The sequence below is a fragment of the Sminthopsis crassicaudata genome, chromosome 2 (assembly GCF_048593235.1).
Source record: "Sminthopsis crassicaudata isolate SCR6 chromosome 2, ASM4859323v1, whole genome shotgun sequence".
NCBI lineage: Eukaryota > Metazoa > Chordata > Mammalia > Dasyuromorphia > Dasyuridae > Sminthopsis > Sminthopsis crassicaudata.
Genome location: NC_133618.1, coordinates 117,251,863 through 117,258,468, shown reverse-complemented (window position 1 = coordinate 117,258,468; position 6,606 = coordinate 117,251,863). Strand labels below are relative to the sequence as shown.

At 34.4% G+C, this 6,606-nt stretch overlaps 1 long non-coding RNA gene across 1 annotated transcript; it reads left to right on the top strand.

Annotated features, from left to right (window-relative positions):
* The first annotated feature begins 201 nt into the window (after positions 1-201).
* On the top strand, positions 202-4,464 carry LOC141553253 (uncharacterized). Its single transcript, XR_012485349.1, has 2 exons — positions 202-365; positions 4,053-4,464. It is a non-coding gene; the product is annotated as an uncharacterized LOC141553253 (long non-coding RNA).
* The last annotated feature ends 2,142 nt before the right edge of the window (positions 4,465-6,606 follow it).

Genomic DNA, 6,606 nt, shown 5'->3' with positions numbered 1-6,606 from the left:
CAAAGGAACAGCAAAGCTTCTAACTTTTTCTTTCCTCTCTCTGTTTTTTAGTTACTAAGAGCATTTACATGAAAATAGAATCCCTGGTACTTGGAAGTTCATCTGTCTCCTCTGCTGAAATTATAGTTCTCTGATTGTGACATCATACCTGTTTCCATGGCGATTAACTTTTATCTCAGAAACAGAGCACCAAGACCACAACTGAAGGATGAGCAGTAGGAGCAGATGAATTCCTAAGAAACAAAGGTCCTGCCTTCATGTAAATATCCCTAGTGATAAAACCAGGGAAATATAAATACAAAACATCAAGTAAAGAACAACATACATAATTGCTCCACTAAGTGGCTTTTTGCATTTTCAAGACTGTAAGTCTTCTAAAACAATGGGAGGGGATTTAGGAGATAAAATTAGAAAGAACATTTATATTTTCCTCTGCTATTACTGTACCCAAATCTAGTTTTCCTTTCCTCCATAGTTATCTGCTCTTGGAGGAGGGTTCAATTTCACCAAAGCAAAGGTGACACTCCCATTAGAAGGAAGCAAGTAAACAGCCAAAGGGAAAAAAAAAAAAAATTTTTTTTTCTCTGACACTCTGGCACAGAGATTTTCTCATTCCAATAAATCTTTTCAATTTATAGATTAATAGATATAAATATAATATGCTTATAGAGATACATAAATACATACATAAATCATCTATCATTCAGCTTAACACTGGCAAGAAAGTGGTTTGACTCATTTTTCTCTGTGTTTGAACTCAGAGTAAAATCAATCCCTCTACATGTCTAAATCTTGAAAAATTTCTCTTTCTCCAGGACCTACTTCAACTGATGCTATCTCCATGAAGTCTTCCCTCATCCCCTCATCTGAAAGTTCTCTCTCCTCCAGTTCATTTAAATTTTTGATTTTTTCTTTGCTCTTGTTAGTGTCTCCTAACTTATATACTTTTATCTCTGCATTAGGATTATAAACTCTTTGATAGCAGAGATTGGATCCTGCTTCAGACCAATACTTTGTACCAAATAGACACTTACTAAAGGCTTACTGAATTTAATTATTCATATGAAATTCCTTTTGTGCAATTAACATGGACCAATGACTTGAAATCAAATTCCAAGTTTTCAAGAGTATCCACCAAACCATTACTGTCTTCTCCTCATCATGGTTAGATCCAGTTTTACCACCCAGATTACCCAACAATTTTTTTTTAACCATCTTTACCCTAGTCTAGGCATCTGATAAAATCACATTTCTTTAAAATTATGGGGTATATGGGCAGCTAGGTGGTACAGTAGATAGAATACCAGCCCTGAATTCAGGAGGACCTGAGTTCAAATTTGGCCTCAGACACAACACTTCCTAACTGTGTGACCCTGGGCAAGTCACTTAACCCCAATTGCTTCAGCAAAAATAAATAAATAAATAAACAAACAAACAAACGAATGAATGAATGAATGAATGAATGAATGAATGAATAAGCAAATAAGTAAGTAAGTAAATAAATAAATAAATAAATAAAAATTATGGGATATAGAGCTTTAGACCAACTAGCCCCTACTGAAATTATTGGCGGTTGTTTACATAGCTACCATTATAGAAAATGTGGTCTACAATAATAAATGTAAAAAAAATTTCAAAGCAAGTTTCTCTGTTGGAATACCTCAGGAAAAAAAAAAACCCTGGAAAGTCTTCCATGAACAAAGTGAAATATATATATTGTATACAAAGTAATAGCAATGTTCTGAGTTGACCAAGTATAGGTTACTTTGTTATTCTCAGTAGTACAATCATCCAATTCTATTCTGAAGGATTTATATTGAAAAATCCTATCCATTCCCATAGAAGGAACTGATCAAGTCTGAATACAGATTGAATCATTCTATATTTCTCTTGATCTCTCTCTCTTTCTTTTTAATTTAATTTTTCTTGAGGCTTTTATTTTCATTAGGGTGGGAGATCTATGTTTTCTTTCACAACTTGATTTTTATGGAAATGTTTTACATAATGTCACATGTGGTTTCTTAATTATGTGTGGGGATAGGGCAAAGTACCTAGAACTCAAAAATCTTAAAAGCAAATGAAAAAAAAATTGAATGTAACTGGGGAAAATATTGAATAAATAAAATTAGAATTGAGAATGTGCTCTAGTTGGGCCTCAGGGTTGCTATTGTCTCTAGGCCAAATAGGGGATCACTGGACTGATTCCTTTAAGTCTTCTTTGCATTTATAATTTACTACCTGCAATTGATAGAATCTAAAGTTGAACAGAATCCAACTTCCCACCCCATGTGGCAATCTTTTTTCCAGTTCTTGTAGATGTTCAACACCAAGTTCGTTATTTCATAAGTTGTGCTGTTCCACTATTATGTAGCTCAAGTTTTAAAAAAACTTTATTCTTATGTTGACATGAAATCTGCTTCCCTGAATTTTCTGTTCACATGGTCCTGCTTCTGTCCTTTGAAACAATATAGGACCTGCTTATTTCCTCTTTTGCATGAAAAGATCTTCATAAGGATAAGAATTGTATCTTATTTTAATCCCACTTTGTACCTAACATAGATGTCTCACACATCAGGAACATGATGAAAGTTTGTGGAAACACTTCAAATATTTAAAATTATTTTCATCAAACATCCTCCTCATCTTTTTCTCTTTTAGGTTAAATATTCCTGCTTCCTTTCATTTTTTCCTAGCATCATAGTCTTTTTCTTCATTCTGGCTATTCTTCTTTGATATGCTCCAATTTCTCAATGTCATTGTTAAAAATTCTACAAATGCAGCCTAACCATAGCAGAACAGTGGGATTTTTAATTAGATTAATGTTTCTTTCTTGTCTAGTTATCCTTTAATCGATGTATACCTTTTGCTTCAAAGTAGAATATAAGTTTCTATTGGCCAGCAACTGTCCTCTTCTTTGTTTTTTCCCAAACTGCCCAAGAACATATATTTTATATAGTAGATACTCAACACATGCCCAGTAAACCTCCTCCATAAAGATTTCCTTCATGCCTGTAATAACATAACTTACAGACCTCATCTAGCACAAAATAATACAAGATAAGAACCTATTTGTAAACATCATATCATCTTATTAGCCTATGAATTCCATGAGATCAAAAGCTATGTTTGAACTTAGTTTTATTTCTCCCTTTATGTTGACTATAATGCTGTAGACACAGGAAGCACTTAATAAATGTTAATTGAATTGCTTGCTTCTTGCTGAATAAAAAGTTAGTAGCTCCATGTCCAAAGGAATCATTATTTTTTCATCTTCTTCAGGCCCTTGCTTGTAGAACAATTAATAGATTCAACTCAAAGAGTCATGGCTAACAATCTGAGAGCTTCTTCCAATAGACCATCTACACCAAGGAGTGGACATGTGGAAAGATGAGATGGCAATGAGTTATAGTCAGTAGGTACTATAGTGCTGATATTTTGATATTATAAAGATTGATACATACCAATAATGTGCCTTACAAATGTATAATATTCCAAATAACAGGATAATAGGATCATGGATTTAAACTTGAAGGGTCCTTAGAAAACAATTAGTACAAATCTCTCATTTGTTTGATCAAGGTCACACAACTTGTACATTTATGAGGCAGGAACTAAAGCTAGGACTGCCTAGCTTTGAGATTAGTCTCCTGTGCTTTGTATCATAATTCCTAACCAATGATCTGAACCATATACCTTCATTACTTCTTTTAAATATTTCAAGACTAATCCATGGTTTCAGATATCAATTGTGAAATAAGTTCTGTGTCCATTTTTATATTATTATCCTCTTGTAATGGCAGCAAATTTCAATTTTCTCTCCTGGGTATTTCTGAGACAAAAATTTTAGAGTGGTAAATGAGAGTCTCAAGTCTTAGAGGAAAGCAGAGAAATTTCTAAGTTTGCTCAAACAGACTTTTGGTATGAGGAAATATATGTTAAAGTTTTCAATTTACAGGTACATTTTATTGTCATCTCTGGGAAGATGTACTTGACACCAAAATCCTAGGCAGTACTTGATGAATTCAATCACTGTTCATTTCTCCTTTCTCCAGGCATACTCCAAGGTGAGGATGGTCTATTGGAAGGAGCTGTCAGGTTTTCCATTCCTTCAACTTTTGACTCCTGAGTTCACTAAAAAAATATTTAACAAATTCATGATCCTGAATAACTGCAGAAGGACAGAAACTTATCTAATATAATGTCACTGAAGACTGAAACTGTCCTTGTACCTCCAGCACATGGTTCAGTACTTTCCTGGACTGATTTGATTCACTGTTATCACTGCAAATCCACAAGATCCTTCCTATTTATATGTCATTAAATATTTGCTGATACATGACCACTACTTCATGCTAAAATCTAATATATGCTATATCTTCCAATGTAGATTTTCAAAGAAATGCTGAAGTCTCATATGCTATATCATTTAAGCCAATAAAAGTGAGCAGACTTGTTTTAATCACATATTTATGTTTAAAATATTTGGCTTTGGGTTACTCATGATGAAGTCAGGAGAGCAAAGAAAGAAAATGCCTAAGAACATCTTTTTGAGAGTCCAACAAAACAGAATTATTTCCTTACCCATGAAGGACCATTGCCTTTTGAAACACTGACATGTTTTTCCTGAGTTGCCTGGACATTGTGACACTTTTTTTTTAATATCATACTGAGAGGTAATCATTTTCCATGAAAATGAGTCCAGTAATTTTTTATGCCTACCCTTATTAACAAAATGTAACAAATGCAGATTGTTTTTACCTGCATAAGAGTCCAACTTTCTTCTCTATGTAGACATGGTTTTTCATTATATCAAGATGTAGGACAAAGAATCAGGGACAGAATATCAAGGGTTTTGAAAGAGTATTACATGGAAACCACCTATTCCAAGCAAAATAGTTTAAATATACTTTGGAACACATATAATTATTATTCCTTTTTCTCTAGAGTAAAAAGTGGGTACATAGCTATGTTATTATGTTTGATCTGGGTGAAGCAGCAGAAGATATAAAAGGCATAGCAAGACAGTGGAACAAGCTGGCTTTAGAATCAAAAGACCTCAGTTCAAATCCTACCTTTGACCTTTACTATCTATATAACTTTAAGCAGCCTCCTTGAGTCTCAGGATTTCTTTATCTGTGAGAGTAGGGAAGAGGACTTGATTTCTCTGAGGTCTCTTCCAGATTGAGAGATATAATCCTGTATCCAAGGTAGTGGTGTTAAATTCAAATAGAAATGAATCCCTGCTGGTCATATATTGACCTAGAAAATCACAAATTAATACTATCCAATTTATTCAGTTTTTATTCATTTTGTTAAAAATTTCCTAATTAAAAAAATTTTCTAATTAAACTGAAGTCAAGCTTGGAGTTTTTGACTCCACCACAGCCAGCAGGTTGGAAGTTTCTGCCTCAGATGGCCAGCTAGAGACCAAAAACATAGGAATAGCCAGTCAGGTGAGAATAGACAAAGGTGGAGGTGCATTGAAGGTCAGAGAAATTAGTAAATCAGGAATCTGTTACAGGAAGGCAGGAGAATTTAACCTATGTAGCACAAGCGTCAGAGCAATGAAAGGTAAATTTGACCTGGCTCAGACAGAAACTTTCCGTATTCTCCCTCCTAATGAAGCATCTGGCCATACTTGAATGTGTGCATAAGAATTGGTAAGTGATGTCACCTAGTTGGCGAATGGAATGAGGTCTTGGTAGATGTAGACACATTGTAAGATAAAATACTATGGTATTATGGGCTATCATGGGATGATTTAGAGATTGTTATTCAGCTCTAGTTTCTGACAAAACAAGCCTTTTCTCTCCACTATAGATCATAAATATAAAAACTGACAAATACAGTCAACTAAAGTCACTCTGATCTACTTTGAGACTCTTTTTTTTTTTCCTGGGGACTGAAAAGCTCCAAAAGTCACAAAGAATATAGATTTAGAGATTACGGGGGCCCTAAAGGTCATCTTGTTCAGCCTTCTTTATTTGCCACCTAAGAAAACTAAACTCATTCTCAAGCACTTCAGGTAACTTATCCACTGCTATGCAGATAGATAAGTTGCAGAGTTAGCATTTGAACCTATTCCTGAATCCAAATCCTATACTCCTTCTATTTCATGAAGCTTCCTTATCTGCCTCTTTTATAAAAACTGTTACCTATATTTCCTAATTTCCAAATTTTAATTTTAAAGTCAAAAAGAAAAAAAATATCTTCATGTCTATGGCAATATTATAAGAAGCATGGAGTGCTGAGAATGCCATCACTATACTTTCACCAGAGACAATATTCTACCTTCATCTGCTTAAAGATTCATATCTTCCTTTTTCAGCTTGAGAACTTTGGTGACTCAAGGATTCACCAGTTCAGGAGAGATGATGTCTAGGATGTGGCCAAAGCGAAGACAGAAAATCTCTAAGGAATAAGCTCTGTACAAGGTTCTGTCCCAGGAAACTAAAACATGAAATGCAACCTTAGTTTATCAGATTTTCTTCACTACATCAGCCCCTATACTGTAAAGGGGAGAAGATTCATGGGAGTTAGATGTGATGCTGGTTGCCTGTGCCAGCAATCCTGGGCATTCTCATACCATACTGGCAGCTTATTTTA